We start from the raw sequence: 7,554 nt of genomic DNA on the forward strand, positions 1-7,554 counted from the left end.
TAGTGGCATCCTAAACGTGGCTATTGTACTTTTGTGTAGTCACACTAGTGGAAAGATATTTGCAGCACGTCTGCCTGCATTGCACACTCAAACTCTTTTTAACTAAGCCATTATACTAGCAAACAGTCAGTGTACCTAGTGGCATCCTAAACGTGGCTATTGTACTTTTGTGTAGTCACACTAGTGGAAAGATATTTGCAGCACGTCTGCCTGCATTGCACACTCAAACTCTTTTTAACTAAGCCATTATACTAGCAAACAGTCAGTGTACCTAGTGGCATCCTAAACGTGGTTATTGTACTTTTGTGTAGTCACACTAGTGGAAAGATATTTGCAGCACGTCTGCCTGCATTGCACACTCAAACTCTTTTTAACTAAGCCATTATACTAGCAAACAGTCAGTGTACCTAGTGGCATCCTAAACGTGGCTATTGTACTTTTGTGTAGTCACACTAGTGGAAAGATATTTGCAGCACGTCTGCCTGCATTGCACACTCAAACTCTTTTTAACTAAGCCATTATACTAGCAAACAGTCAGTGTACCTAGTGGCATCCTAAACATGGCTATTGTACTTTTGTGTAGTCACACTAGTGGAAAGATATTTGCAGCACGTCTGCCTGCATTGCACACTCAAACTCTTTTTAACTAAGCCATTATACTAGCAAACAGTCAGTGTACCTAGTGACATCCTAAACGTGGCTATTGTACTTTTGTGTAGTCACACCAGTGGAAAGATATTTGCAGCACGTCTGCCTGCATTGCACACTCAAACTCTTTTTAACTAAGCCATTATACTAGCAAACAGTCAGTGTACCTAGTGGCATCCTAAACGTGGCTATTGTACTTTTGTGTAGTCACACTAGTGGAAAGATATTTGCAGCACGTCTGCCTGCATTGCACACTCAAACTCTTTTTAACTAAGCCATTATACTAGCAAACAGTCAGTGTACCTAGTGGCATCTAAAATGTGGCTATTGTACTTTTGTGTAGTCACACTAGTGGAAAGATATTTGCAGCACGTCTGCCTGCATTGCACACTCAAACTCTTTTTAACTAAGCCATTATAATAGCAAACAGTCAGTGTACCTAGTTGCATCCTAAACGTGGCTATTGTACTTTTGTGTAGTCACACTAGTGGAAAGATATTTGCAGCACGTCTGCCTGCATTGCACACTCAAACTCTTTTTAACTAAGCCATTATACTAGCAAACAGTCAGTGTACCTAGTGACATCCTAAACGTGGCTATTGTACTTTTGTGTAGTCACACTAGTGGAAAGATATTTCCAGCACGTCTGCCTGCATTGCACACTCAAACTCTTTTTATCTAAGCCATTATACTAGCAAACAGTCAGTGTACCTAGTGGCATCCTAAACGTGGCTATTGTACTTTTGTGTAGTCACATTAGTGGAAAGATATTTGCAGCACGTCTGCCTGCATTGCACACTCCAACTCTTTTTAACTAAGCCATTATACTAGCAAACAGTCAGTGTACCTAGTGGCATCCTAAACGTGGCTATTGTACTTTTGTGTAGTCACACTAGTGGAAAGATATTTGCAGCACGTCTGCCTGCATTGCACACTCAAACTCTTTTTAACATACTGCCATTTAGTGGCATCATAGAACTGGCTGTTGTATTCCATTAGTGCCCCACTGGTGCCAAGCTATTTCTAGCACCTCTACATGACACCCTCATGCACATTTTGCTACGCTAATGTTATAGCAAACTCAGGGAATTCATTGCTGCATTTGATAATTCGGAGGGATAGAAAGTGAGGCTTCCTTTAGCTTTTCCTTCTGTTCATAGACAGCATCTCCAAGTTCACACCCGAAGAGCAATTTCTCCTCCACGTCTAAGTGTGGAGAGGCAGGTAGTGCGCATGCGTGTGCCGATTTACCCCAGCTGCAGCCTAACTACAGTGTTTCGCCTAGTGAGTATGCTCAGCCTGACTGTGCCATTCCTGACGCTAAGTCTTCATTTCGGGATACAGCGCATGCTCCCACACTAAGTGTCAAAAGCCTCTTTGCACAGGTACTTGCATTCCGTGCCGGGTCTAAGTCCTGTTTTGTGCCTAGACACCATGCTAAAGCTGATAGTATTTTTTCAGAGACTGTATTTCATGCTACTGAGCATGCTCAGGCACTTACTGCATCAGAGACTAGGTCCGGTAATGAACTCTTTGGCCCTGCCCCGGATGTGGGGGTCCCATATAGACCACAGGGCATCAGGTGTCCTCCCAAATGGTGTCAGGGCCGGGAGGACTGATGGGCCCAGGAGGTGGATCCACTGGACCGAGTACCCCACCGGGGGGCAGGGTACACGGCAGCCGGAGCACTGGCGTGGCCGGGACGGGTATAACCAGGTCACCAGGGTCACAGAGTTCTTTAGGACAATACAGGAAACAGGCACAGGTACCCGGTAGCAAAAGACAAACAGTAACAGGACACAGCACAAGGGGACCTGAGCACCTAGCTCTAAAGACAAGCTTAAGGACACGTTGATCAGGCCCCGCCCACATGGAGAGGCCAGTCTTATATACCCAGCACAGCCTCATGTCATTTCCTGCTGCAGGTGTGCTGGGCCTATAAGACTAGGAGAGTGGGCGCGGCCTGGTCCTATACAGAACCATGTGGCTAGGACTCAGAGTCAGACTCATAAGACCAGGAGCAGGACACAGGAGAGCACGAGCGGGAGCGGCAGCCATGACCGGTGGACACGTGGAGTGGATCAGTGGGTAAGGAGTGGTGCTGGGACACGGGGAGCGTGACAGTACCCCCCCCCTCTAAGCCCCCCCCTCCGAGCACAGAACCCCAGGGGCACCCCGGATCGAGACACCGGACCGGGACCCAACGCAAAGGCGGGGAAGGACCGCTGACCCCGTACCGCCTTCTTAGCCGCACGGCGCTTAGCCGATCTCCCAGCAGTGGCAACGGGAAGAGGAGGACCGTCAGAAACAGGACTGGCATCGTGGACGACCGGCCCGGGCGTCTCGGACCGGGCACAGGACAGTGACTCATCCCCGGTAGCCGGTGGCATTAGAGTCTCAATCGTCAGGGACGGTGGAACGACGCTGAAGTGCGTCGTCACTTCTGGTTCTGGTGGCACCACAGGCACAAGTGCCAGGAGCTGTGGTACAACGCTGGACTGCGTCATATTCTCCTCTTCTTGTGACATGATAGGGTCAGGTGCCAGGGGCTGAGGAACGGGCTGTAGACAGTTATCATGGCACGAGGGACTCCAGCGAGAGATTGCGCCAGAGCGCCAACTGATGTCAGGGTCATGGAGTTGTAACCAGGGCAGACCCAGCAGGAGCACAGGAGTCATTCTCGGGATGACGTATAACGCAATAGTCTCAGTGTGCAGGGCACCAATACAGAGTCTCACAGGTTCGGTGGTGTACCGGACAGGTTCGTATAGTGGTTTTCCGTCCATGGAGGCGAACCAGAGGGGTTTTGCAAGCGGGATGACCGGTATCCGATAACGGTCCACGGTAGCTTGTAGGATGAAATTACCCGCTGCTCCCGAATCAATGTGAGCCTCTGCCGTGAACTGGGTCTTCTCGGTCGTGACCTGGACATTCTGTGTAACCGGGACTGAAGGGATTCCGGTACCAAGGGTGGCGGTTCCCACCATCCCTTGGACTTGGGGTCTACCTGGTCTCTCCGGGCAAGAACGAAGCAGATGTGTACCGCTTCCACAATAGAAACACAGGCCCCGGGCAAGTCGCTCTGCTCTGCGTTGTTCAGCTTGACTCAGTCGGTCGATTTGCATTGGTTCAGGAATGGAATCGCAGAACGGCAGTGGCGGGGGAATGGTAGACCTCTGCGGGACAAAGGCGTGACGGACTGGTCGCTTTTCCCGGGATACCTCCTTGGACCGTTCCTGAAAACGGAGATCAATCCGGGTGGCTAGTGATACCAAAGCATCCAAGGTATGGGGAACATCACGACCGGCTAACTCGTCCTTAATGCGGCCTGACAGGCCCTCCCAAAAGGCTGCCGTCAATGCCTCGTTGTTCCAGCCTAGCTCGGAGGCAAGCGTGCGAAACTGGATGGCGTACTGGCCCACCGTCAGGGTTCCTTGGCGTAGCCGGAGGAGCGAGGAGGTAACCGCAGTAGTGCGTCCCGGTTCATCAAAGGTACTTTGAAAAGCCTGAAGGAATTCCCGGATGTCGGTCGTCACCGGATCCTCGTTCTCCCACAACGGATTTATCCAGGCCAATGCCTCGCCTTCCAGGTGGGACATCACAAAGGCTATCTTGGCTTGGTCGGAAGCGAAGAGGTGCGGGAGTAATTTGAAGTGCAGCGAGCACTGGTTCAAAAACCCCCGGCAGTTCTTGGGGTCCCCGGCATACCGAGGCGGAGCAGCGAGGCGAAGTTGCGAGGCTGCGGAGACAACAGGTTCAGATCCAGACACAGATTGCTGCGTGGACTGAGACGAGGCGGCAGTCTGTAACGTGTACAACCGGTGGTCCACAGACGTCAGGAACTTCAGAATGCGGTGTAAGGTGTCACGCTGTTGCACCAGTTCCTGGCGTAGTTCGGCCAGCTCAGATGTTTGTGCTCCAGCGGGATCCAAGGCCTGATCAATCTGTCAGGGCCGGGAGGACTGATGGGCCCAGGAGGTGGATCCACTGGACCGAGTACCCCACCGGGGGGCAGGGTACACGGCAGCCGGAGCACTGGCGTGGCCGGGACGGGTATAACCAGGTCACCAGGGTCACAGAGTTCTTTAGGACAATACAGGAAACAGGCACAGGTACCCGGTAGCAAAAGACAAACAGTAACAGGACACAGCACAAGGGGACCTGAGCACCTAGCTCTAAAGACAAGCTTAAGGACACGTTGATCAGGCCCCGCCCACATGGAGAGGCCAGTCTTATATACCCAGCACAGCCTCATGTCATTTCCTGCTGCAGGTGTGCTGGGCCTATAAGACTAGGAGAGTGGGCGCGGCCTGGTCCTATACAGAACCATGTGGCTAGGACTCAGAGTCAGACTCATAAGACCAGGAGCAGGACACAGGAGAGCACGAGCGGGAGCGGCAGCCATGACCGGTGGACACGTGGAGTGGATCAGTGGGTAAGGAGTGGTGCTGGGACACGGGGAGCGTGACAAATGGCTTGCAGAGGCCCACCCCAAGACTTGTCACCGCATTATTGATGGTCAGACGATGACTGGTGAGGTGTTTGGGTCATGGCAGCCATGAGGTCATCATTGAAGTTGCGGTTCCAAATAGGACGCTAGTTATGCCACTCATGACGTGTCACTCTACTTTTGTCTCCAGGAGGTGCATTGTGGTTCACCCTGGTTTGGGGCGGACCCAGGTTATAAAGGGGCTGGAGCCAACAAGGAGGTGCGCAGTCTTCTATTATGCTCCGAAAGAGCACACCTCCATGTGTTGAACCCATTGCGGCTTTAGGCCAGAGGTAGGCAGGGATAGGGTGTTGATGCAGGCCACCACCACAGTTGGTAACGCAGAACGGTTAAGACCAGCTCCTGTCCTACCAGTCCTGCTTGTGCAGCCCAGTGGCATTAACAGGCCTGCTGCTGCTGATGCACCTGCTGTCCACAGGTGTGGCCCCTACGCACACGGTCAGCATACTCAATGGCCCCTGTGTTGTTAACAGGGAGTTCCTGGGCTGGGTGGGCATGTGGACCCTGTGAAGCTAACAGGGCTCCCAGTCTCCAGATCCGAATGGCGTCTAACTCGGTTCAGGCTACTATTAGTTTCATAGCCACACAGCTCTGTATCCTCCACCAAATCTTCCAGTTGCCAACCTCTCCTTTTCCATCTGGGAGCACGGTGGACACTGACTGCTGATGGGGATATATACCTTTCGATTTCTTTTCTTATTAATTTACGTTATATAGCGGTAACATAGTATATACCACCTTATCCAAATCTGCCAGTCCCACCGTAACAGATGGTGTTTCTTCAGCAAATGTTACTTTTGCTTAACCACCAAATTCACGGACCAAAACTTTTTGCCCCTTTCCAACACACCTGTTCCCCTTTCCACCAGCATCTGTCCTTTTTCAACTCATTTTGGTATATGACCAAAAGTGCAACTCTGCAGGGACACCGTACTCAACGCCATCTCAGCACAGCAGCCAGCCCTCGGTCCCTCAGATGTGGACAAGTAAAAGACCATTTCCTCCTATCCATGACAAAGCGTTGAGATTCACTCTTTGCAGCACTGGTGTTTAGTGGAAAAGCAGATCTAAGATTGCGTACCACATTCTGCAGATACTCCTGTATACGTGCGTCCATTTCTATGGCAGGAATTATTTCGCCAAATTTTGTCTTGTACCGGGGATCTAACAGTGTGGCAACCCAGTATTCAGGATTACTTTGAATTCGTACAATCCGAGGGTCATGTAGGTAGTGCAGCAAGAAGGCGCTCATGTGTCTTGTGCATCCAGGAGGACCAAGTCCTTGGTGTGTTGGTGGCAGAGAGGTGAGAATCGTGCCTCCTTCCTCTGCCCTCTCCCCACAACCTCGCACAACCGAAATGTGAGCAAGCTCTCACTCATCTGCTGAGTCTTCCATGCCCATCGCCAGTTCGTCCTCCATTTCTTCATGGGCTCCTGCACTTTCCTCAACACTTTTTGCTGATACTATGCGCCCTTGTTAATCCCTATCCCTCACCATGACTGCTGCATAGGTGCCGCTGACCATCTGGACCTCGTAGATCTTGTTATCCCTTCCGCATATGACTCCTCCTGTACTTCCTCCCCTTCCTCTTGTCCCAACACCTGACTCCGAATAATAATTACAGTGTGCTCCATCATGTAGATGACCAGAATTGTCACGCTGAGAATGACATTGCCAGTGCTAAACATCTTCGTCGACATTTGTAAACTGTGTAGCAGGGTGCATAGGTCCTTGATCTCACACCACTCCAGCAGCGTGATCTGCACCACCTCTGGATCAAGTTATCCCAGGCTATATGTCATAACGTATTGCAGCAGGGTTCGGCGGTGCTGCCACAAACGCTGCAACATGTGCAGATTCAAATTCCTGCGTGTGGGCACATCGCATTTCAGGCGTTTAACCACCAGACCTAAAGACTTCTGTAGCGACGAAAGTTGTTGAGCTGCTGTGTGCGCACGATGGAAGTGAGCACATAGCGAGCGTGCCCGCTGCACAAGGCCATGTAGGCCGGGATGGTGTTTTAAAAATTGCTGGAGAATTAGGTTCAACACGTGAGCCATACAAGGCACGTGTGTCACATTGCCCTGACGATGGCCCGCAGCCAGGTTTGCATCATTGCCGCACACGGCTGTTAAGTCACCAACGGAGTACGCTCCGTCAATTTGTACTCCGGTCGCCAGGTGACAACGTGTTCCTTTCATGCATAGTGCTGATGATGGGAGAGGAGTCGATGCCAGCGGCGCAGGTGGACGCAGGTTATGCTCACCCACTGGGCTGCATTACCTTGACAGATGCAGAATCTCTGGCTGAATGTAGCTGGTGGGTATCTCACAGATGAAATACCATCATTCAGCTACAACCAATGGGAAGACACCACACCCTTTTTTATGCCCAT

The sequence above is a fragment of the Anomaloglossus baeobatrachus genome, chromosome 2, assembly GCF_048569485.1.
Source record: "Anomaloglossus baeobatrachus isolate aAnoBae1 chromosome 2, aAnoBae1.hap1, whole genome shotgun sequence".
NCBI lineage: Eukaryota > Metazoa > Chordata > Amphibia > Anura > Aromobatidae > Anomaloglossus > Anomaloglossus baeobatrachus.